Source organism: Mustelus asterias, chromosome 7 (genome assembly GCF_964213995.1).
Source record: "Mustelus asterias chromosome 7, sMusAst1.hap1.1, whole genome shotgun sequence".
Taxonomy (NCBI): Eukaryota; Metazoa; Chordata; class Chondrichthyes; order Carcharhiniformes; family Triakidae; genus Mustelus; species Mustelus asterias.
In genome coordinates, this window is record NC_135807.1 from 124,616,450 (window position 1) to 124,642,239 (window position 25,790).

The following is a 25,790-nucleotide window of genomic DNA, read 5'->3' on the forward strand; positions in this document are numbered from 1 at the left end:
GGCTCATGTGTTTGCACTGGCTAACCAAATGTGCAACTCTCTTATCATTCCCCTGGCTTTTCCCCATAACCCTGCACGTTATTTCTTTTCAGTATTTATTATACTCTGTACCTCCTATCAAAGTTGGCATAGTTGGAAGCTATAGATATTGTAATTGGCCAGGATGACACACATTTTGAACATAATTTGAACATCAGTTCAAATATCTGTAATTGAAAGAATAATTTAACAAAGGCAAGTTGCAGGTTTAACCAGTTTTTTAAAAAAGCACTACATGTGCTAAAATAGAAGCGCTGCATTTTCTTTTGGGTTTTTCTTGCTTCCTCTTCTGACACTTAGTAAGCTTCCTTTTTTGTGTGTGAGACAGGCTTGTAGTGAGGTCACTTTTACAGAAATGAGGAAGTTGAGGACAGTTGCAAAGCAACATCCAGCTCACACTCATAGCAGAAAGTTAGCAGAGCTGTGTCTTTACGATATCCGTCAAAAGAATACCTGATAATTTAAAGTTTTTGTCAGTATTGAATAAGTACTGCCGCCTCAGAAGGTTAGTATTATGAAACTTAGATTGATTTCTCTAGATTGAAAATTGTAATTTCGCTATTGCCCACATTCTATTTCTTTCAAATCGTTTAGTCAGTACTGGTTCTTTAGAGTTTGTGCATGTTTTCTTGGTCCTTCTGGTTAATGTTGCTTTAATTGTACTGAAATACTTTGAGGATAGTTAATGACATTTTTGTACCAAAAATATCACAAAAAAGATGATCAGATGTTATGAATCAAAACTGATCTATTGTGCTATTTTAAGACTCTGTTGCTCTTTAACTGCTTTGTTATATGCTTCACTAAAAGGCATTTACTGCTGTCTTGCTTGTGCCACCATGTATCTGAATAAACCAGTTCTCTCAATGTGGTAATAATTTTTTCAAACGTTTAGCAAACTTTGCAATCTAGATGACTTCCTCTTAGTGGACTATAGGTTACTTGCAGAAAATGACTTGATGAGAATCATCTTATTCTCTCTCTGTAAATAATAATGCGAGAAATATAATTGACAATTAGTAATGTAATTAAAAGTCTGAGTATTATGCCTTATGGTAAAATATTACTGATAGAATAGGTAAATGTAAATTATAGATTTTACTGAGTTTGGGTGGGACAGTAGTTAGCATGGCTGCCTCACAGTGCCAGGGGCCCGGGTTCAATTCTGGCCTTGGGTGACTGTACGTGTGGAGTTTGAACATTCTCCCCGTGTCTGCATGGGTTTCCTCCGGGTGCTCCGGTACCCTCCTACAGTCCAAAGGTGTGCAGGGTAGGTGGATTGGCCATGCTAAATTGCCCCTTAGTGTGGGCTTGGGTAAGATGCTGAGTCGGTGCAGACTTGATAGGCTGGATGGCCTCTTTCTGCACTGTACGAATTCTATTCTATTCTATGAATGTTAACCCTTCTGCACACTGATGTAACAACTTAGCATGATTTTGTTTGCTTGATTGATTTATGCTAAGAGCAAAAGGAAGAAATTTGGAGGGATGATGAGTTTGGGCAAAGAGTTAGATTTTAAGAAGATGATTAAAAGATGTCAGGAAAGTGGAAGTTTGGGGAGATTTAGGAAGTGATGGAGAAAACTAAGAAATGAATTTTAGACCAAGTTTAAGACATGGCTTCCAGTTGTGGCCTCCCCTTGAGGGCAATTAGGAATGGTCAACAAATGTTCACCCAGCCAATGTTCACATCACATGAAAGAATTTTAAAAAGTGGAACAAAGAGAGGGTGAATGCCAAAGAAAGTGGACAAATATATTTAAGGATGGGATGCATTATCTAACTGGAAGAGGTTAAAGAGATTTGGAGGGGCAAGGCCTGGGAGGAAGCATTTTAAATTTTAGACTTGGGGATTTTAGGATTGGCACAGAAGAGTTTTGGATGGGCTAAAGTTTATGGAGTGTGGGAAGCTGTCAGGAGAGTATTAGAATAGTCAGTTGTCGAGGTGACACAGACATATTGTGGGTTTTTGCAGGAGATGGGCTGAGGCAGAAGTGGGAGGAGGGAATGCTGTGGACATTCAGCTCTAGGTCAAATACGATATTGAAGTTGCCAACTTTATTTGAACCTAAGCATGATCGAAGAAGGGGATGGAACAGATGGCAAAGAAAAATGGAGATACCTCATTGTATTGGGAGAGATACAATGAACAGCAGAGATGCAAGAAGAGAATACCAGAAATAAAACTTGAGGGAAATGGTGAACGCTGAAGGAGAGAACTTTGTTTACGTAGCAATGTTCATGTGGCCCAAGGTACTGACTGTTCCAGGGAATTGAGGCAAGCCTGTATAGTGAAGCTAGAAGTGGTACCAAGCAAATTAATTTCTCCCCTAAATGCTTTTACAATTATACCACAAGAGATATTTATATGGATCAACCATACTTAGCCCAACTCAGTTGTGACTGTGTCGATATGGTGTGAATGCGTGGCTTGCCAGCTCAGATGCGCACCTCAGTGCCTGGTATTTTGTCCTGCCATCTGGTCTTCAGAAGCTTGCAAAAGCAGTTTAAGTGAAACTGATTGAGCTTCTTGAACATTGTAACGGTGACAGCTAGGAATGGACAATAAATGCTGGTTTAGTCAGTGATGCTCACATCCCATAAATGAATTTTTAAAAATTGCCCCTGAGAAGGTGGTGGTGAGCTACCTTCGAGAACAACTTCAGTCCCTGTGGTGTAGGTACATCCACAGTGCTGTTAAGGAGGGGGTTTGAGGATTTTGACTTTGCAACACTGAAGGAATGGCAACATAATTCCAAGTCAGGATGGCGAGTGACTTGGAGGGGAACTTCCAGATGGTAATGTTCCCCTGGTATTCCACTCAGTTCTAGATTGAGTAGCTTCCTGTCCTTGTGATAATGAGAAAATAGGAACTTCGGTAGTGTAGAGCTATTTAGGGGTCTTTGTATAAAAACACTAAAAATTAGTGGGCAGGTACAAAAATTAATTTAAAAGGTTAGTAGACAGGCATAATGGTAATGTCACTAGACTGGTAATCCAGAGGTTCAGGCTAATGTTCTGGAGAAAAAAGAACAGAGAATGCTGGAAAAACTTAGCAGGTCTGGTAGCATCTGTAGGGAGAGAGAACACTGTTTATGTTTCGAGTCAGGCTCTTCATCAGAACTGAGAGAGAGGAAACATTTGTTCGATATTATACTGAAGAGATTGGATCCAAACTGTAGCAATCTTAAAAACAAGAGATAGATGACCAAGGGAGAGGGTGGGAAAGGAGTGTTTTTTGCATTGAGACAAAAAATGTATGGGATATTTTAAAAAAGGGAATATTCTGGAATTATGGGTTCAGGTCTGGTGGAATTTGAATTCCATTAATAATCTAGGATTGAAAAACTAGTCCCATTAACGGTGCCCATGAAACCATTGTTCGTTGTCATGAAAATCCATCTGGTTCACTAATGCCCCTCAGGGAAGGAAATCTGCTATTTTACCTGGTTTGGCCTACATATGACTCTGGACCCACAGCAATGTGGTTGCCTCTTAACTGCCCTCTGAAATGATGCAGCAAGCCACTCAGTTCAAGGGCAATTAGGATGGGCAACAAATGCTGGCCTAGCCAGTGACGCTCTCACACCTTGAAAGAATACATATAATAAAAAATGCAAAGAGGTAGAAGCTATGCTACAACTGTAGAAAGCTCTGGTTAGACTGCAGATGGAGTACTGCATTCAGTGCTGGGCACTACAGCTCAGAAAATATGGTACTGTTTTGACCTTGGAGGAGGTGCAGTGCAGATTCATCAGAATTATATCTGCACTAATTATAAAATTTGTAGTCTGGGGGACTCGTGCTATCCATAAATAGGTTGTCATATTTGCAACTGTGACCATGCTGCAAAAGGAATTAATTGGATATGAAGGTTGCTCTGCGCCATGAGCTACAATTATGAGGTTTATAAGATTGTTATATTTTGATATTGTGTTTTTAAGTTGGGATAAAACTGAGGGGGTCATGTGACTTGCTCTGAAGTCTGCTTGACAACAAGCTTGGGCTGGTTAAATATCAAAGGAATGTCCAATTTGTGTTACCTGGGTGGTGATGATGTATGATCTTCATGGTTGGAGACAATGGTAGCATTCTCTGAGTTCACAATAGGTAGATGCTGAGTCTCCCTAACACCCACAAAGGTGTTGAAAGTACTGTGTTATGAACAGTTGTGCTGTGAACTGTTCAAAGAGTTGGAGTCAAATAGTTGATCAGCATTTCTATCTGGATCCAAGGCTATTGCATTTCACGTTGTCATGGAATAAGTGCAGCAGAAGCCATTTTTGAGATCAGGTTACAAGCTTCCTTACAAATAACACAGACAAACAGCAGTTTTATGCACTCAACAGAGAGAATAGAGCTTAGTGATCTACCAAACCAAATATGGGATGGAGACAGTCTCTGGACAAAGAGATGAATTCCACAGCCCTCTCAGGATTCCAGGAGATTCATCCTCGAATAGCTTGGGGGAAGAAGATTCATTGGAACAAGCCTTTACTGTTGATGGTGAATTTAGGAAACTGAGAAAATGCTTGGAGAGGGTTACTCGAAGTTATTACTTAGTGAAACAGGGATACAAGAACCCGTTGGACTATGGCCTATTTGCTGAAATGTCTGTATTTCCATGGAGAGAGTGATGTGTGATAAATTTAAAAAGTGGAACGTTTTTCTCTAGTTAGAACCTGCCAAAATAAGGATAGTGTTTAGTCAATAGTGCTTTTAGTAATTGGTTAGAGTAAAAGTCTTAAAATGTGAAATCTTGAAGTGCCATTCTTTCAGCTAGTAACTGGAAAATTAGATCTCTTTGGAAAGTTGTAAGTCTCTATGGTGATTCTTGCACCTGTTTCTGCATTGCGCACAATGGTGAACTTAAGTTGATAAGACTCATTGCAAGAAAAATAATAGTTATATCAGTTGTTATTTTAAGAATCAGGCCATTATGTTAGATAAATTCATTGGAAATTATAAAATTAACATTGTGAAATATCATGAATCTGGGTATTCTAAGTTGCAAGAATGGAGTACTGGAAATTCATTCCAGATCCTGATAAACTTATACAGATCTTGACTTGGGTAAATCCTGATTTGAGCATTAAATCATGTCTTTAATTCAATGCTCTCTAGATAGAATTCAAGGAGTCTCGATGAGTGGAGCCTATCCCTTGTTGTTATACCTGACTTTGTTGTTTGCTGTGTCTATCTTTATTACACCTGTTCTTTAATATAGCTTCACAAGTGCTAATGTTAGGTGATGTAGATGAGGAACAAAAGGTTGAATTATCTACAACCTAATTCAGTCAATTTATTTAGACTTTTGAGATGATTATTTGTAAAGGTTATGCCCTTGACACACACTTTTACTTTAGCACAAATTACAGAATTTTTCATACTTGCAAATTATAGGTTGGCATTTTGTATCTGAAATACATTTCTGCCTTTGTTTCATAACTTTTGAAAGTGATTTAAATTTTTTCTTATCTTTTTTATTTCTTGTTCACCCAAAGCCTCCCTTTAAACATTTTGATCTAAAATGAGGACCTGTAATGTGTAGTGAGGTGCGGGAAGAGAATTGAAATTGGAAATGTGTAGTAATGAGCAAAAAGTCCAGATTTTATTTAAGGCTTACCAGCAATTCCTGCTGTGTAGGAGATGATTCATAATAGTCTTGGAACTTGAAAGAATCTGCAATCAGGGATCTTAAAAATAAATTGTGGAGTTTCTTTTTAATGTTCTGTACTCGTGAAAAAGGGGAAGGAGACCCAATTTCAAATGGCGCTTGTAAAATTGCAGTTTTTTTTTTGAAGAACATGTTGCATTTTTACTCGTCACCAGGTCATTTGTGCAAACCATAAAATAACAAAAAGTTGATGTTCTGCATTACGATGTTTGCTGATGCACTGAGTCAGAATAAACTGCAGACAGCCAATTATGGAACTATTGTATTGTTACTTGCACCTCCTTCCACGCCAGCTTATTGCCTTTGCTCAAAAGCTTGGCCTGGATTTTATTGTTCTTTAGGTTTCCTACAAATATGTCTTGCATTTGAATTCTATGTTTGCGCCATTTATAGTGACGAGGGAATTACTTGAATTCAAGAATGTAATCTAAAACTGGCTCCCTTGGCCACTGCTTCATTTTATGGATTGCAGTTCTTAGTGCAATCTCATTCTTAGTAGTGTCATATTATGAGTCCAAAATCTCATTAATTTCAGCACAGACCATAGTACTGGTGTCTGGCAGGTAAGGACACCAGTCAGGATTTGGCTTTTCTTTTCCTAATTGTAGCAGGGTTTCTGTAATGATTAAGGTGTCAGTACGGAACCATTTATGTGTTGATTGCATAGAACTCTGTCTTGACAGGCTTTCTTGAATTTAAACACAGAGGTTAGTTTTTATTGTGCTAAACACCCACCAAGGTAAGGATATAAAGATATTTAAAAAGGTAAACTTACATCCTGACCTTAATAACACACACTTACAAAATACAAGTCAAAGGTTAACTTTTGACCAAATTAAGATTCAATGAAAATAGGCAAAAAAAAAGAGTTCACTGTTCTTTGCTGGTGTTTGTGAATGAGGCAGTTTTTTTCGTGGTGGTCTTGAAATTCCAGTGGGGTTGCAGCTGATGTAAACTGCAATTTCTGAAGACCATTTCTTTTAAACAGTGATCTATCTTTTCCATAAGTTGGTACTATTGCACCTAAGGTTCCTTTCGATTGAAATTCTCTATCTCTTTGATGGATTCCATAATGTAACAAAGACAGGGCTCTGAGCATTATAGCAGGGAGAGAGAAGGTGTTATTTGTCAATTTGCAGACTTATGCTATATTTGCTAAAGCAACCAGAGTGTTGTAATGAAAGACTTTTTAAAATAGTGATTCTGGAACACACGGCCTCTTTTTTTCAAAGATGAGTATTCCACAGAAGGTAATTGAGTAGTCAAGGTCTATCCAGACCTGAGCTAATGTGTTAATTTCTTTCATGTTGCAGCCAACTGAATAGACCATTCCTTCAGTGCTATTTTTTCAATGATGCGCTATGCTGACACATTGTGTATTTGAATATGTGGAGCAATCTTTCAAATTGCTCAAAATAAACTTTAGGAGTTCAGAAAACGTCAGTGTTCTTCAGTCCTTAATTTCTTATGAAATGTGAAAAAAGAATTCCACCCCATTTTCGTTGTCATCTGTTTGTTCAAGGTGACTAACTCTTGTGAGAAAAAAGGGGTACTTTGGCACAGTAGATTGTGCAAATGGGGGAAGGGGGTGGGTGATAGATGGTGTTGATGAACTTGTGAGCAAACCTAAGAGAAGGGCATGTTTATTGAGTTAAAGCTTTTTTAAAACAACTCGAAGGAAGCAAAGTGTGTTGAAGATTATTTAAATTAAATAACATTGGATAAGCTCCTTTGATTATTCAACAGGTTTGTACAGCTAGCTATGCCAAGAAGGTAGCTGATCTCGGTTGGAGCAGTGGTAGGGATGCTACAATTTTGGATCAAGCCAGTCTTGAACTTGAAAGGGAAAAGTGAGCCAAGATACCAATCACCATCTGGTCCTCTTTGTTTCCAGTTGATTTGAACAGGATCAGTTTAGGCTGTGATGTGGATGACTAGTCTGTTGATATTTATTTTTCCACTTAGGTATTATCATAAGAACAAAGAAAATTACAGCACAGGAACAGACCTTTCGGCCCTCCAAGCCTGCACCGACCTTGCCCGACTGAACTAAAACCCCCTACCCTTCCGGGGACCTTATCCCTCTATTCCCATCCTATTCATGTATTTGTCAAGACGCCCCTTTAAAGTCATTATGGTATCTATTTCCACTACCTCCCCCGGCAACGAATTCCAGGCACCCACCACCTTCCGTGTTTAAAAAAAAACTTGCCTTGTATATCTCCTTTAAATACTGCCCTGTGCACCTTAAACCTATGCTCCCTCGTAATTGACTCTTCCACTCTGGGGAAAAAGCTTCTGACTATCCACTCTGTCCACGCCCCTCATAATCATTGGTGATGATATTCCAATAATGCTATCAAGAAGGTGGAGGGAAAATTAAAAGTGGAAATCCTATTTATAATTTAAGGTATCTCCGTTATTTTGTTTTCCATACTATTATCTCCTAGTTTATCTTTATTTTGAGTGAAATCCACTGACTCTATGAATTATAGTAAGGAGTCTAACAGCACCAGGTTAAAGTCCCAACAGGTTTATTTGGTAGCAAACGCCACTAGCTTTCGGAGCGCTGCTCCTTCGTCAGATGGAGTGGAAATCTGCTCTCCATCTGCCACTCCATCTGACGAAGGAGCAGCGCTCTGAAAGCTAGTGGCGTTTGCTACCAAATAAACCTGTTGGACTTTAACCTGGTGTTGTTAGACTCCTTACTGTGTTTACCCCAGTCCAACGCCGGCATCTCCACATCTATGAATTATACCAGGCCAAGTGCAGCTAGGGTTACATGCAGATTAAAGCTTATTTTCACTATCTCAACAATGCAAATCTGGATGATTTAAAAAAAAATGTATGTCAGTGAAAGTTTTTAATTTTCATTTACTGATTTAATCAGTTCTAGCCTATTCATGAGACACCTGCAGCGCTGAAAATTCTTTAATTCCATGACCTTGTATAAATTTTACATTTGCATTTTTCATTCACAATTTATGATTAAACTCAATGTTTTCATGTAAGTCTCAACTGTATGAGCATTTTCAGCTGTTAATTTTTTTTGATAAAATGCTGAAATACACTGCGAATCATTGAGAGAGCTGTACTAATGCTGCACACCGGCTTAGTGAAGGAGACCTATGGGAAGGATGCTCTTTCTTCATCCTGATAGCAGCTGGGTTTAAGTTTGGCTCCTCAGCCTGTAAGCGTCAGTGAGCTCAAACTAAAAGCTCTTTTATATTCTGCTGGGCAATGTATCCAGTTTCAGCAAAGCAACATTTGTGCGTAATTCCTTTTAACATTCATACAGGGGGTCTGGCCTTGCTATGTGTACTTCACTCTGCTTCTCTTCAAAGGCTCTTACAACACTGTGTACAACTAATGTATCCTCCTTCCGCTTTTTCAGTTCCTTGGTTCAAATTTCACTCTGCAATGCCAATGTCGAGCTGATCAGACTCCCTGAATTGATGAAGCAATACTGTGCTATCCATGTTCTCTGCAGTCTTTTAAATCTTCTTCTTAATGGAACCCCCGAGGGGACAAATATACAGGACTGACTCATTTGCTTTACATTATCAAGGCAGGCTCTTTGTGTTCATTGTACCTCTTTGGTTCAGGCAATGTGACCATCTGGATTGTAGAATTCATTCTTGTCCTTATAATGCAAGCTAATCAAGGTGTTTTACTAAGGGTGCATTAAAACTGCAGCTAAATACACTGGTAGCTATAGTTTGAATTAAATCAAGCAAGACCGTGTTTATGTTGCTCAGCTCCTTCCTGGCTGGAACTTGAACTATCTTGTTTAATGGAGTGCTCTCGACATGCCTGACTGAATACTTGTGTGTGTGCAGAGCTGTCTCTGAAAAGTTTGAAAACGGAAGTGGGTGGAGAAGAATCTCTGCTCTAAGTACTTGTATTCAAGTCAGGTAAGTTCACAAGAGTATTCAGGGGTCTACTAAAAAGTCCACTGTCAAATCCGTTTGAATGGGTGCTGATGGCTTCAGTACTAGTATTGTTCTGTTAATCAGCCAGCAGAAACTAGCTTCTATGGAACAAGCTCGAAGTAATTTCAGTTTCAGCTGCTTTGTAATCTAGCCCAAACTATTGAAGTATTTTACACATACTGGTTGTCAAATCAAAAGATTCCTGTGTGTTGTCCCTTTATATATGTGCTTATTTTCACAAAAATGTGGTTTCAAGATATATGTTGATATTTTAGCTGCTCTTCTGATTTGCATTAAGGAAATTTGTGGCTTTGTTTTGTACCCTGCTTTGAATGTATGGAATGAAAATGGTTCAAGTAGTGACGGTCTCCCAAACTTGTGCTCAGCAGTATAATTGAAATCTATCATTAGGTTAAAGGAAAAATACTGTGGATGCTTGAAATCTGAAATTAAAACGAAGTGCTGGAAAAGCCCAGCAGGTCTGGAAGCATCTGTGAAGAGAGAAAAGTTTGGATCTTATTTTACTCGTCATTAGTACTAGGGAGAGGGTGATGTGATGAGTTTTATGCCGATGAAAAAGACGAGGGGCAGGTGAAACAAAATAAAAGGTTGGGATAGGTTGGAGCTCAGGAAAGATTAAGTGACAAAGGTGTCATGGAACAGAGACAAAGGGAGTGGTAATGATAATATTGAAGAATAAATCAGGTGTTCTTAGTGGGATAAAGGTCAGCACTGTCTGAAGTCAAAATTGCAGAGAAAGGGTCAGTGGAGGTGGGGAATCAAAATGTTGGATAAAGTTCATGGTCTGAAGTTGTTGAACTCAAAAGTGATCCAAATTGCTGTAAAGTGCCTAATTGGAAGATGAGGTGTTGTTCCGTGGAACATTGTAGCAGGCGAAGGACTAAACTGTAAGCATGAGAGCAAGATGGTGAATTGAAATGGCAAGCGACAGTAAGGTCTAGGTCATGCTTGTGGACCAAGTGAAAGTATTCCACAAAGCGGCCATTCAGTCTGCATGAAGTCTTCCCGGTTTAGAAGAAGCTGCACTGTGAGCAGCGAATACAGTAGTCGAAATTACTGCTGCACCTGAAAGGAATTGTTTGGGGCCTTGGACTGTGAGGAGGTAAAGGGTTAGGTGTTACAACTCCTGCAATTGCAAAGAAAGGTGCCGTGGGAAGGGGATGAGGGATTGGGTATGATGGAGGGGACGAACCTTTGGAATGCTGATGGGAAGGTGAGGAGAAGATGTGCTGGGTGATGGCATCATGCTGGAGTTGGCGGAAATTGCAGAGGATAAGCTTTTGGATATGGAGGCTGGTGGGGTGGAAAGTGAGGATTAGGACCCCTATGATGGTTCTATGAGAGAGGGGAAGGAGTAAGTACAGGATTGTACAGGATTGGACACGGTTGAGGACTTTGTCAGCTACAGTGGGGGAAAACCTTGATTAACGGAAAAGGAAGACTTGTCAGAAGCCATTGTGGAAGATAGCATCATCAGAGCAGATGCGACAGAGGTGGAAAAACTGGGAGAATGGAATGGAGTACTTCAGGTAGAAGGGTGTAAGGAGGTGTAGTCGAGGTAGCTCTGGGTACAAGCATACAAATGCTGCCAGATCTGTGAAGTTTTTCCAGCATTTTCTGTTTTTATTCCAGTTGGTTATCATAAATGAGTTGTTTACCCTTAATGTGGTCAATTGTTGAAATCATTAGTGTTTTAATTCTGCCATCAACAGTCTACCAAATAGAATGTTGAATTTGCGGCACAAAATGGAATTATATACCTGCCTCCCCTTCAGAACTGATATTTTCCAAGTGGGTGGGCTGAGTAGAATGCACATTTTGGTAAATGTTTTGCTCTTGGCAGCCATGTTAACGTAGACTCATGATCTTCATTCTAATTGGAACAAAACAAATGCTTGGAAATGAGGGAATGTGGTGCTGTGAATAAAGATAGTTCTGCAAGCAGATCAGTCAGATTGTTAACTACTTTTGTTCTAATGCAATGAATGCACTGAGACTTTTAATTGGGATTTCAACATTACTTGCATTTTGTGTTGTGATATGTATTTAAAATTGGGGAATATTAACTGTTTCTCCAAATAGGTCTTCTCCTTTAAAAGACCATGGCAAGGGTTGAAGTGAATGCCTGTAGTACATTGGGGAAAAATAACTCCTCAATCTTTCTAACTTATACCATGCGCCTGGATAGTTCATAACACAAGGAACTCAGTTTTTTAAAAGAAAACTTAACCTTTCTATCCATGTAAGTGGATGAAAGTTTTCAAGGTATGTGTTGTGCAATTATGAACAAAAAATGATTAATGTAACAGACCTGGGAAAACAAAGTGTTGGATCATTTAGATTACTCAACTCAGCGCAATTAAACATAACAGGCTTCTAGGGAGAAGAAAAAACACTTAATCAGCAATTTACTGGGATAGAAATAAATAAGGAAAGTTATCTATGAATAAATTTTAGGGGATAGATAGAGTGAACGTTCAAAGACTATTTCCTCGGGTGGATGGAGCTATTACAAGGGGGCATAACTATAGGGTTCATGGTGGGAGATATAGGAAGGATATCAGAGGTAGGTTCTTTACGCAGAGAGTGGTTGGGGTGTGGAATGGACTGCCTGCAGTGATAGTGGAGTCAGACGCTTTAGGAACATTTAAGCGGTTATTGGATAGGCACATGGAGCACACCAGGATGATAGGGAGTGGGATAGCTTGATCTTGGTTTCAGATAAAGCTCGGCACAACATCGTGGGCCGAAGGGCCTGTTCTGTGCTGTACTGTTCTATGTTCTATAATCCATAAAATTTACAGCAGTGGTTCTCGATTTTTGCTTTTGAAGTCCCCCCTTCAATATTATAAAACTTCCATGGACCTATGTATCATAGCACAAATAATTTTTCTGTAAGGAAAAACATTAAGAAAAACAAAAATAATAAATATTTATTGTAAAATTTGTTGCCGAATTCTGTTGAATATGGAAGCATCTTTGATCTCAGATGCATGGCATGTTCACTGTTCATCTGACTCAGTACTTTGTTTTTACTGATGTTATTGCTAAAATTCTGCATAAACAGTTTGCACTAAATATGTCCAATCCTTTTAGTGTTCAAGAAGAAGCAGTACTGTAGCATTGAAGCATTCATGCATGGATTCCTTACTGTCTCCAATATCTGTGCTCTCTTTACCAAAGTTCTATCATTATACATACTAAAAGTCCAAACAAAAGGGTTTTCTCCAGCAATTCAGAACCTTGATTTGGCTGGGTGGGGGGCGAGCACTGAGAGAGAATGTTAATAAATCAAACATCATGCAGTCATAAAATTTCATTTTTGGATTCAAACAGTCAAGGTGCATTAAACATGTTGATGGCAGTTTAGTTTTAATGTTCAGCTTTATATTTGAATTGTTGAATTATGAGAGAGGGGTGAGATGACTGGTAATGGTGCTAACTCTGGCTGTTTATCAACAGTTGGCAAATCTGGGAGTTTTATTGGTGCTGGTGGGAGAGACCACTGGGCAGTGGTGGCCCTTTTGAAATTTTGTTGTAGATCCCTGATTGAGAACCCCTGTCTGAGAGCATCTCTCCACTCATGGTCTGTCAATATGTTATTTCACATTAGTTTTTGCAGTAATACCATAGATCTTAAAGGCATTTCATGTTTAATTCAACTATTGCAGATTAGGAATTTAGGTCACCCAAAGATTGAAAGTTGGTGCTGGTGACGGGGTGAGGGAATGAATCATATTTTTGGTTTGTCCCGGTGGATAATATTGTTACTCACTTTGGGGAATGCACTGAACTGCTCAGGAGTTGACTTTATACTCCAATCTGTCCTGAATTATGCATTCTCAATGCTAGTTAAATCAAATCTTCTCAGGAGTTGTAGTAACTGATTTTATCCATGGGTCATTAATGTTTTCAGGTTTATGGCTGGAAAGTGGAGGAACTTATGTTGCAAGGTAAATTTTAGAAAGCAATTTGTGTCAAATTACAGTACAAAATGTGGAAATGTGTGCTTATTGGAGTGTAGATGGTTAAGAATTAGTAAAAGTTTTCTGCAGCTAAGTTACATTCTATGTAAGTGATTCAACTTTGGATAAAATGTCATTTTTTAATGCACTTGTTTTATTGCAAAAACATTGATGAAACAAATTTAACGCAGACAAGTGTGAGATATTGCACTTTGGAAGGACAAACCAAAGTAGAACGTACAGGGTAAATGGTAGGACTCTGAAGAGTGCAGTTGAACAGAGGGATCTGGGAATACAGGTACAGAATTCCCTAAAAGTGACGTCACAGGTGGATAGGGTCGTAAAGACTGCCTTTGGTACATTGGCCTTTATAAATCGGAGTATCGAGTATAAAAGTTGGAGTGTTATGGTAAGGTTATATAAGGCATTGGTGAGGCCGAATTTAGAGTATTGTGTACAGTTTTGGTCACCTAGTTACAGGAAGGATGTATATAAGGTTGAAAGAGTGCAGAGAAGGTTCACAAGGATGTTGCCGGGACTTGAGAAGCTGAGTTACAGAGAGAGATTGAATAGGTTGGGACTTTATTCCCTGGAGCGTAGAAGAATGAGAGGAGATTTGATAGAGGTGTATAAGATTTTGATGGGTATAGATAGAGTGAATGCAACAGGCTTTTTCCACTGAGGCTAGGGGAGAAAAAAACCAGAGGGCATGGGTTAAGGGTGAAAGGAGAAAAGTTTAAAGGGAATATTAGGGGGGGCTTCTTCACGCAGAGAGTGGTGGGAGTGTGGAATGAGCTGCCGGATAAAGTGGTAAACATTTAAGAAAAACTTGGACAGGTTCATGGATGAGAGGGATGTGGAGGGATATGGTCCAAGTGCAGGTCAGTGGGACGAGGCAAAAAATGGTTCGGCACAGACAAGAAGGGCCAAAAGGCCTGTTTCTGAGCTGTAATTTTCTATGCAGACCTATCATTGTTTATGCTGCAAAAATATCTTCATTGATTGCCATGTGATGTTAAACTATGTTTTAAGGGTACATATAATGTTTCTCTATCTTGGGACTTTTAATAATTTGTGTGGCATTTTGACGAAGGCATGAAGTAATTGTTCAAGTCAAAAATAATTCATATTGTGTGCCTGGCCTCATAATATTGTTAAAAAGGGACTGAGTTCGTAACTTTATTGGTTAGTTTCTCTGTATTGGAAATATTATGTTCATTGTACTTCTGTCACATTCATTCTATTTTAAACAAATCTTCATATTTGAAACAACCCTTTTCAATCCTGAGATCTTAAGTTTTATCTTTTCTGTAATATGGTTTTGTTCTACTTTATTTAACTGACAGATATTCACCGTAACATATTTTAATTATTGTGCAGTTTTTCTGATTAAACTTCAGAGGCCATTCCATTTTTGAATTTAAGTGGGGTACTCCAGGATGTGTTACCGTGGTTGCTACCATGATCGTAGAGGTTGAGCACTGAGTGATTCAGGAAACTGATGGGTAGGAGAAGATCTGCTGGTCCATTGAGACTGTCTCATATAGTCCCTTGGTTCCCCATTACAATCAGCTCCCGTCATCTGCAACCCCTCTACCTCAAATTTGTTTAACTGCGCGAATGTAGCTGTACACCTAATCACAATTCACAACTCCAAAACTTCACTCCTCCACGATTTAGAATGTTGAACTCTCTCCTTTCCCATGTCATTCCCATGAAGAATGTGATACACTGACTCTGCACATGTGCAAGTTCGCCATTCGCAATTGCCCACTTCGTGAGAAGTTGCGGGAATAGAACCCCTGCGAACGGTGGGAGTTGACTGCGCTTCTGAAATGTTTTTGTGTCTTCAAAGTATCTGTTTAATGTTTCTTCTATTTCCTCATTCCCCATTATTAATTTTGCCTCTAAGGGAACTACATTTACTCTCGCTACTCTCTTTTTACATAATTTTAACAATTTGTTTTTATGTCTCTAGCTAGTTTACTCCTGTATCCTAATTTCTTGGTGATCTTTGCTGAATTTTAAAATTATGTTAACTCTCGCAACTCTATTTTTAGCAACATTATAAGCCTTTTCCTTTATCTAGTATTATCTTTAATTTTCTTATTGGCATTAGCAAATTTGGATAACTTTTCCTGTGGGTTGTTTTATTATTTAAGAAAATTTATAATCATTACAATTTATGATTTATTTTTAAAATGTTTGCCACACCCAAGCTAATCTCCTTTCTCACTGTTTTCCTTATTCCATCCTTTGGGGCAAGTCTCCCATTCTTTTCCATTTTGCCTATCCTTTCTAAAGGTCAAGTGAAATCCAGAAGCTTGTTGGGGGGATGTTTATTTTTTTTAAATTTATTAGTCACAGATAGGTTTGCATTAACACTATAGTGAAATTACTGTGAAAATCCCCTAACCGCCACACTCCGGCGCCTGTTCGGGTACACTGAGGGAGAATTTAGCATGGCCAATGCACCCTAACCAGCACGTCTTTCAGACTGTGGGAGGAAACCGGAGCACTCCGATGAAACTCACGCAGACATGGTGAGAAACTGCAAACTCCACACAGACAGTGACTCAAGCCAGGGAGTCGAACCAGGATCCCTGGCAATGGTGAGGCAGCAGTGCTAACCACTGGGCCACCATGCTGCCCACAGTGATCCAATCGTGAAAACTACATCTCTAAAGGCTATTTGACCAAACCCTATTCTATTTGTGTTATTAATTCATCTGTTTTGTTATGAATGCTTTGCGCATTCAGATATAGTACCTTTAGTTTAATTATTTTTTGACCATTTCTCTGAGGCCATCCTAGCCATTAATTCCACAAAACCTTTTAAGTTCTTTATTCCTTCTTGACGCACTTTGCTGATTTTTTTTACTCAAATCATTCATCTGAACTACAGCATTGCCATTTCTCTTGCTTTTAAAATGTATCCTTTCCTGAATCCTCCCAGGCCAATTTCCACCAACCCTTTGTTAGTTTAAAGCACAGTAGAACATTGTTTTTTGGCCTCAAGGGAAAGACCGATTGTGATTGAGTACTTTCGTTGGTGAATGTAGCTGTAATGCCAAAGTGGAAATCAACCCTTGGAGGACAAGAGAATTTGAAATAATACTGTTTTTGAAAAACAGACCGAGTCATCAGAAATCTAATCAATCATACAAGGTTAGTTGTAATTTGTCCGTATTGTATGGCACCAGAATTGTTGTTGTAAAGTGTTGTTGAAATTATGGTAATTTAGTGAGAAATTCCCTATGCAACCAATCTCTTCCTGCAAATTTGGAAGCATTGTCACCTCTCCACCTCACTCCAATCAGTTCATTTTCCCCACTGTTGGTGATGAACACTGTTGTCGTCCAGTATAGGACCTACTGAAGGAACTGTTGTACCAAAATTTTACTTCATGAACAAAAGAAGAATTACTTTGCCATTTGAAATATTGTTTGAATTGACAGTTGGACACAAATATTTGTGTTTTCTTTTCAAACTCTCATGACATCCTCTAGTAGTGTATATTTTTATATTCAGTGAGAGGTTATAAGAATCAGATGTGATCTGCTGGAGCTGCTTCATTGTAAGTCTTTTAATCTCAGTGAAGTGCCATGGAATTAGACCACATCCCATTTATTGGTGGAGTGTTAAAGAGCTGGCCAAATACCTGAAAAACACAGCCAGTTGAAGACTTTGTTGACACTGTGGTAATGTCAACATCCTGATCATTTGCTTTTTGGTGCTGCTACCTCTTGAAACATTTGGGAGAAAGATGCCATTTATAAAACAGCATCAGTTAAATTCTCTGTAGTGTTGTCCTAAAGAGCTATATTCTGCTATGTGAGAGGGACATGTTATGGCCCTTGCATACTGACAAATTGGATGGAATTTTCCCATCCCGCCTGCTACAGGAATCGTAGTGAGTGGGACATGGACCATGCAAAGGTCCTTGGGCAGGATTTTCGGGTCTTGGGGTGAGCGCTGCTGGAAAATCCCGCCCATTGTGTCTGAAGGTGAGGGTATGGAGACCACCTTGTGGAATACAGATCCCAATTTGGTCCAGCTGGAGCCACCAAAATCCATCTTCACCAGGATTTTATCTGGTGCCTCCAAACTACTCATTGATAGTAGTAGCAAAGCTAAAGAACTATCTGCACTTTTTCCTCCTGTGATTTGGCCAGCTTGGACCTCCCATGCTGTTAGAATTGCCGATGCACCTTTGATTTCATTGCACGTGCAAAGATAGTTAAAAATGTTTCGCAATTTCTGAACAACTACGCATGTCTAAGTCTTGTTGCTAAATATTTGATGATGAAGAACAATAAATGGGTCTTTAGAACACTGATTCTAAATATAAGTTAAAGTCGTGTAAGCATCATAGCATACAGAATGTCTAATTGCATGGTTTAGATCACTTAACTGGAGAGAGCATGTTGTTAGCAGTGTTGTGCTACGCAGTCAAGTACCGTACTTACAGCTTGTCCATTAATGTGTTGAGCAGTTGATCCTTTTAATAAAACAAATAGTTAAATCATATAAATTTAAGCACATAAGGAGGCCATTTTAGCTTCCTGTGCCAGTGCTAAATTTGTATCAGTGCTCTCCACTGTAGTTCTGATTTTCTGCTCATCTGCGGCACGGTAGCACAGTGGTTAGCACTGCTGCTTCACAGCTCCAGGGTCCCGGGTTCGATTCCCGGCTCGGGTCACTGTCTGTGTGGAGTTTGCACATTCTCCTCGTGTCTGCGTGGGTTTCCTCCGGGTGCTCCGGTTTCCTCCCACAGTCCAAAGATGTGTGGGTTAGGTTGATTGGCCAGGTTAAAAATTGCCCCTTAGAGTCCTGGGATGTGTAGGTTAGAGGGATTAGCGGGTAAATATGTGGGGGTAGGGCCTGGGTGGGATTGTGGTCGGTGCAGACTCGATGGGCCGAATGGCCTCCTTCGGCACTGTAGGGTTTCTATGATTTCTATGATAGTGACCTTATCTAACTGAATATTTCTATTTACTTATAACTGAAATAGTTGAAAGACTTTAAAAGCCACTTATAATGTATTTACTAACTCTTCATGTGGCAGCCACACTCACTTTCTTTGTGCTGCTAAGTTTAAGTTTATTAAGTGTATTTTTCCACTGATTCACTGACTAATGGGAAGAGATCTTATACTGCATTTCAAAGGTGTTCATAATTTTAACCATTTCTATTGTAGTTCCTTATAAGCTTCATTGTTCCAAAGAATAAATCTCAAATCTTCGGAAGGGATTCCGTGGCCTCCCAGCCACGTGTTTCTGGGCAGTGGGAGGTGTTGTGCCATTCACTGGCAGTGGGATTCTCTGGTCCTGCTGTTGTCAATGGGATTTCCCATTGAAGCCACCCCACGCCTCTGGGAAACTCATGGACAGGGCTGTGTTGCTGGCGAGACCAGAGAACTTTAGGAGTGATGTGAAGGCATTAGAGAGGATGCAGAAAGGATTCACAAGAATGATTCCAGGGATGAGGAACTTCAGTTTTAAAAGAAAAATTGGAGAAGTTAGGACTGTTTTCCTTGGGGGAAAAAAAGGAGGCTGAGAGGAGGTTTGATAGAGGTATTCAAAATCATGAAGGATTTAAACAGAGTAGATAGGGAAAAACTGTTCCCACTCATGAAAGTTTGGAGATTAAGAATGAGCGAGCATAGATTTAAAGTGACAAGTAAAAGGAACTTCTTTACGTAGTGAGTGGTTAGAGTTTGGAATGTGTTGCCTGAGAGTATGGAGGAAGCAGGTTCTATTGAAGAATTCAGAAGGGAATTAGACTGGTATCTGAAAAGAATAAATGTGAAGGATTACACAGAGAAGGTGAGGGAATGGTTTTCAGTGAGTTGCTCTTTTAGAGAGCTGGTGCAGACATGATGGACCAAATGGGGACCTCCTGCACCGAAACAATTCTGGGATTTTGTAATCCAAATGAATCTATGTTGAATCTTTCTACTGCTTCAGTGTCCCTTCTTTTGTCTGGCCAAATCTGCACACACTGCTCCAAATGCAAATATAAATGTTACATTGCATTTTAGTTTGACTTATTGTGCTCTTGCAATTTCAAAATTCTCAAAGTAACACATTACAATAGCATCCAATTAATGTCAGATAATTAATTCTTTAAATGATATAGTACTGTTCATTCATTTGTTTTGTGTGTGGGTGCCTAAAATCAAACATTTTAAAAGTTTTGACATTGCAGTTTCAATCTTGCTGCAGCACTTCCTCCTTTCGGTTAGTTGGTTTCTGCATCACATCAGCCGCTACATCTTACTTCCGTTATCTCAAGGGCTCAGAAGACTGATATCGGCCTACGTTATTTTTATTTATGGTTCTTTTGATTCCCGTATCCACAATGCACCGGCTCCTTTTTACGACACTCTTACTGGCCATCTTTGTGACTCTTTTGAGAATTTATGAGTCCGTACTTCCTATTTCAACCATTTTTTTTCTCTTTGCTTGGTTTAGTTTTTCAGTTGTATTAATACTTTTACAATGATGTCAGCTTGTCACTTATTACCAGTATGTTTCAATTATTTTTCAAAGGAATTTAATTATTTTATGAGGGCATAGGTTTAAGGTGAGAGGGGAGAGATACAGAAGTGTCCAGAGGGGCAATTTTTTCACAGAGGGTGGTGAGTGTCTGGAACAAGCTGCCAGAGGTAGTAGTAGAGGCCGATACAATTTTGTCTTTTAAAAAGCGTTTAGACAGTTACATGGGTAAAATGGGTATAGAGGGATATGGGCCAAATGCGGGCAATTGGGATTAGCTTAGGGGTTTTTAACAAAAAGGCGGCATGGACAAGTTGGGCCGAAAGGTCTTTTTCCATGCTGTAAACCTCTATCTATGACCAAGTTTGCAGTCAGTTGTTCATTCAAAGTCAGTTTTTTTGCAGTGAAAAGTAATTTAAATCAAGGAGTTAGAAAAAGCACCAGGCAACGTTTTGCGCAATTCAAATGACCAAGTAATTCAAATTAAGTAAGCCAAAATTCCTCAAAGAAGCATATTCAGCTCCGCTCCTATAGTTGCTGGGTAAAGAAATCCTACTTGATTAAAACTGTTTCTTTCACAAAAGTTCATTTCTATCTCATGCTGACCCGCACAAACTGATCATACCGGCCTCCCAAATCACCGTGCAAGTGAACAGCAAGAGGGATTTTTCTTTGCAGGCCCTTATCCATATGTTCTTTCAGCCCCAACTCTGTCATCATCACCTTCCCTAGGCTTTTGATGGTGAATATGCTTCTTTGGGGAATTTTGGCTTTGGGGAATGAAGGTGGATGGCTCCCCTAGATACACCTGTCTCTCTGCTCTATAGTGTGTATAGTGCTCTATAGTGTGACACCGCAATGTCACTGAGCAGAAACTAATAGCCAAGTTCCGCACACATGAGGATGGCCTCAACTGGGATCTTGGGTTCATGTCACACTATCTGTAACCCCCACAACCTGCCTGGACTTGCAAAATCTCACTAACTGTCCTGTCTGGAGACGATACACATCTCTTTAACCTATGCTTAATGCTCTCTCCACTCACATTGTCTGTACCTTTAAGATTTGATTACCTGTATTAGCATTGATTAGCTTGATTAGCATTCCAATCATTATTCTGTAAATTGAGTTTGTGTCTCTGTATGTCCGGTTTGTGAGCACATCTCCCACTCCACCTGACGAAGGAGCAGCACGCTCCGAAAGCTGGTGGCATTTGCTACCAAATAAACCTGTTGGACTTTAACCTGGTGTTGTTAGACTTCTTACTGTGTTTACCCCAGTCCAACGCCGGCATCTCCACATCATCTATAGTGTGTCTGGCAGGCCTGTGAGTCCCATTTGTCATTGAGTATGGTAAATGTGTGGTGATAATGGAGGTGGAGCAGGGAGAAGTGTTCATCATTAGATTGATGTCAAGTCATGATGCTTCAACCATCATGCTTGTAGAGCAACCTTGATGCATCAGCTGGTCTTATCCTAATTGTCCTTTTTGGTTGTTCTAGAAACCTATAGGATGTTGTAAATGCTTAACCTGGAGGAACGGAGTTCATGCAAAGTTACAATGCCAATAACCATTGGGAAAACTGATTTGAGTCAACACTCAATTTACATGGGGATCATTTGAGGGTTGCTTCTGCTACCCTTTTTATAAGCTGAATTTTATGTACGTTTATGGGAACATTGTCGAGGTAGAATAATCGGGCAAAATTAAGGAATATATTGGAAGAAGAATTGAACTTAATAGAAAGCATAATACTAACATTTTGGAAAATACATTGTCAGAGAATTTTGAAGTGAATTTTCCTTTCCTTCTAACCAATATGGAGAAACTAAATGAAAAGATTTGTAGAATATACAAGAAAGGTTTCAGATATGTGTGGAAGCTATTGGGCGAGATTCTCCGATTTCATCTGTGGCCACCCCGCTGCAAGTGAGAATGGAGAGTTTAGCGTTCCAGCCGAAATTTCATTCATTGCAGTGACACCAGAGAATCCCAGCCGCAGACGAGGTCGGACGTTTTCGGCGCTATTCACTTCAGCAGCACCATAGAATCCCAGCCGTGAAGGAGGACAGGGGTTTTTGGTGATTATAAATTTGGAAATTCTAGATGTGCAATAATATTTGGTTAATCAGTCAGGTTTTAAACTAGATTTCAAAGGCCTTCCGTCAGACTATTTAATGTGCAACTGTACAGTGTACTGAAATATATTGTAAAGTCATTATATTAAAAAAGGCTGTGGTAACATGACTTATGCTGTTGTTGCAATGTTTTATTATTTTAATGCTTGGAATGTAATGTCAGCTGGTGAAGAAATAACATGACTTCAGTTTTATTAATTCATGTTATAACTACTTAGTTTGCCAATAGGTGAGCGCTGTGTGTGCCCTAATGTGCGATCTTGGGATTCTTCATATAGAGTTCCAAAGTTGGGAGGCTGAGCATTTCACAGATCTGTTGTTACTGCTTTTTCTTCATTCCTCACCCCATTTTGCTTTGTTCCCTCACATTCCAAAAAAAACACCAGAACTTCAGCTGGCTGATTTGTGTATCCATTTGCGGCCTGAGACTTCCTCTAAAAGTTAACGGTCAGCTAGCTGATTTCTGTATGCATTGGATCTCTAGTTTCATGACAATTCCTTGTTAGGGAAATACATTTGTAGCGTGTTGAAACTACTGCAACCATGATAGCTCAGGTGCACATTGTGCTATTTCTAGAATTGGTGGTGTTGGGGATATGTGAGAGAAAGATGTTCTCTGAATGTGAACAACATTGGCTAGAGTATTTAGGATCCACCATCCACGATTGAACTGGAGATGTGTATAGGCCAGACCTAAGATAGTAGGTTCCTTTTCCTGAAAGACATTGGTGAACCAGTTGGCTTTTTATAGCCCAGATTTCATGAATTCAGTTTTTCAACTTGCCATGTTCGGATTTGAACGCTCAATTTCTGGGTTGCTACTCCAATATCTAATATAAACGCTATAATACATTGTGATTTTAAAAATATAAATTCAGATTGATTTTATTTTTGGGAGTTCTAAAGTATTGGTTGAGAATTTATTTTGCTGGATTGAGATCAGATACAGTTTTTGATGGAATATTATGAGAAACTTGAAATTGGTGAGTGATTGGTAGAGTGGCTTGGGAATATTTAAAGTTTAAGTGTGTAGAACTAAAGAGATTTAGTACATAGGTAAGGTTTGACGGCTGAATGGTTAAAATATTGTTTGCATGTTGTAAACTTCTGGCAGATTGGGCCTGCGTAGATTTAAGTAGAAATCTTGTGGTTTAAAGGACTTGCATTTCTTAATGGCACCCGAAAAAGCTTATTTTCACATCTAAATGCAATCCTTTTGAGATAAATAATCTTTACAGTGCTAATGTATAAATGCTCACCATTAGAATATTAATAAGTCGCTGTTTAAAATCAGTTTCCATTCAAATTCGACAATGAGACTAACAAAGAGAGCACGAACAAACCATCCGGAAGTATCACCCACATGCAGGCGTGGTGGTGCATGACGCGGCACTTTGGGAGGAAGTGTGGCGCACTTCTTTGTTGGGCACCCAAGCTTTGTTAATAAACCTATCCAAATAAGGACATAGATGTGAGCTGCAGTGAGCAAATTTAGTTGCGTTTCATTCGAAAGTTAGTTTTGGCCTATTAATACTGATGAATGCAGCAGCTGTAAGTATTTGAAAGTGCACTGCTCCACTTTTGCATGTGATTTAGGTAAAAGTTAAGGAATGAATTGTCTGGATAAAATTTTTCATTCAGAATTTAATAACCAAAGTTGTACATTCTGGTAGATCGTGATTATGAGGAATATCCTTTCATTCTGACAAAATAGCTTTTTATATGTACAATGCAAGCATCTTTGCCTTTAAATAGATTTGACTCTGCACAATTCCTTTCTCTTGGTAAATAAGATTTCAGCCTGATTTCTAGTGTCTTACAAGTTAAAAGTTAGCAAGTGGTGTTTCGATTCATATATCTGAACAGTGGTATGCTATGATAGCATTACTCTGTTTTGAAATGTGTACTAGCTTACCCAATTGCATTCTCGTGTGCAGATTTTGCTTTGCAGTGTTTGCAATTGCAGTAGACTTACTGCGTTTAGTTATAAATATATTTTCGGTCTACTGGAATTTCTTTGTATCACTTTGCTTGTTTGATTTGCATTTTCCATCAGAGCTCCAGTGGGAAGTAGCTTTGAAATAAAATAGAAATTATATTCAAGAATACCCTTTTGAAACAACTATTTCAACTACTTTAAGCATTAAATATTTTATTGTGACATGTTGCATGGCACAATGGCAATTTTGTTTATCCAGGAAAATGTTTTTCTCATTCATGTTATGTTGGGCGAGAAACAGTTCTTGTGTGACGAACATTTGTAAAGGGCAGTAAAGGGCCAAATGCATCATTGAGCCCATCCCACTTAATGATGCAACCTTTACACACCGTCATCTGTCTTCTTTCCTTTCCACCTTTTTTTCCCCAGTGCAATAGTGGATTCTGCTAGGAGAGGTGAAGCAAAAACCATCTTTGACCAGTTTAGGAAAACAAAAATCTGAAATTCATCCATGTTCTGAAGATGTGTGGGCAAGCTCCAGGCTGACTGGATAATGTTAACCTCAATGACCTACCTGCCTTTATATGTAAATTTTGTACCCCTGAACAATCTGTCTAGCTGCCCTTGGGATTCTGCATTCATGCCAGCAATTATGTTGGGGTTATCAATGCTACAAAAAGTAGCACCTTTCAGCAGCTAACTCAGTTTTAAGCTTTCGACTTATTTGCACAGATTCTAAATTTTCTAACTCAAAAAGCTTGTCCACTTGGACTAAATCAAATCCTTTTATTTCTTGGGAGGGCCTAGGCTTTTCTATAGTTTAAAATAAAATTCCAGCTTTCTCCTCTTGTACTGATTGCTAAGGACCCATGAACTAGGTTTAAGGCCCTTCTTTGAACCATTTCCAGAGTGGCTCAATTTTCCATCCATGGACTGTGGGCGGCACGGTAGCACAGTGGTTAGCACTGCTGCTTCACAGCTCCAGGGTCCTGGGTTCGATTCCCGGCTCGGGTCACTGTCTGTGTGGAGTTTGCACATTCTCCTCGTGTCTGCGTGGGTTTCCTCCGGGTGCTCCGGTTTCCTCCCACAGTCCAAAGATGTGCGGGTTAGGTTGATTGGCCAGGTTAAAAATTGCCCCTTAGAGTCCTGAGATGCGTAGGTTAGAGGGATTAGTGGGTTAAAATATGTGGGGGTAGGGCCTGGGTGGGATTGTGGTCGGTGTAGACTCGATGGGCCGAATGGCCTCCTTCTGCACTGTAGGGTTTCTATGATTCTATGTGAGTTTGCAAAAACTGAATACAGTATTGTAAATATAGTTTGATCAAGGCTTATTCACACGGATGATCCCAGGAATGGTAGGCCTGACATACCATGAACGTCTGAGGATCGTGGGATTATATTCATTGGAGTTTAGGAGGTTGAGGGGAGATCTGATAGAGACTTACAAGATAATGAACGGCTTAGATAGGATGGACGTAGGGAAGTTGTTTCCATTAGCAGGGGAGACTAGGACGCGGGGGCACAGCCTTAGAATAAAAGGGAGTCACTTTAGAACAGAGATGAGGAGAAATTTCTTCA

At 39.4% G+C, this 25,790-nt stretch overlaps 1 protein-coding gene across 42 annotated transcripts in view; it reads left to right on the top strand.

The window, feature by feature from the left end:
• The window catches only part of fam49bb (family with sequence similarity 49 member Bb), a 181,074-nt gene that overhangs the window by 59,131 nt on the left and 96,153 nt on the right, over nucleotides 1-25,790 (top strand). For 9 of the 42 annotated variants that reach the window (XM_078216772.1, XM_078216753.1, XM_078216780.1 and 6 more), the window contains exon 1: nucleotides 389-544. The exons of 27 other annotated variants lie outside the window; for them this stretch is intronic. The gene's annotated coding sequence lies outside the window, so the exon portion shown is untranslated. Of the gene's footprint in view, nucleotides 1-388; nucleotides 545-1,289; nucleotides 1,310-23,736; nucleotides 23,825-25,790 lie in introns of those variants that run through there. 6 more of the 42 variants (XM_078216758.1, XM_078216792.1, XM_078216765.1 and 3 more) reach the window with 5 other exon arrangements.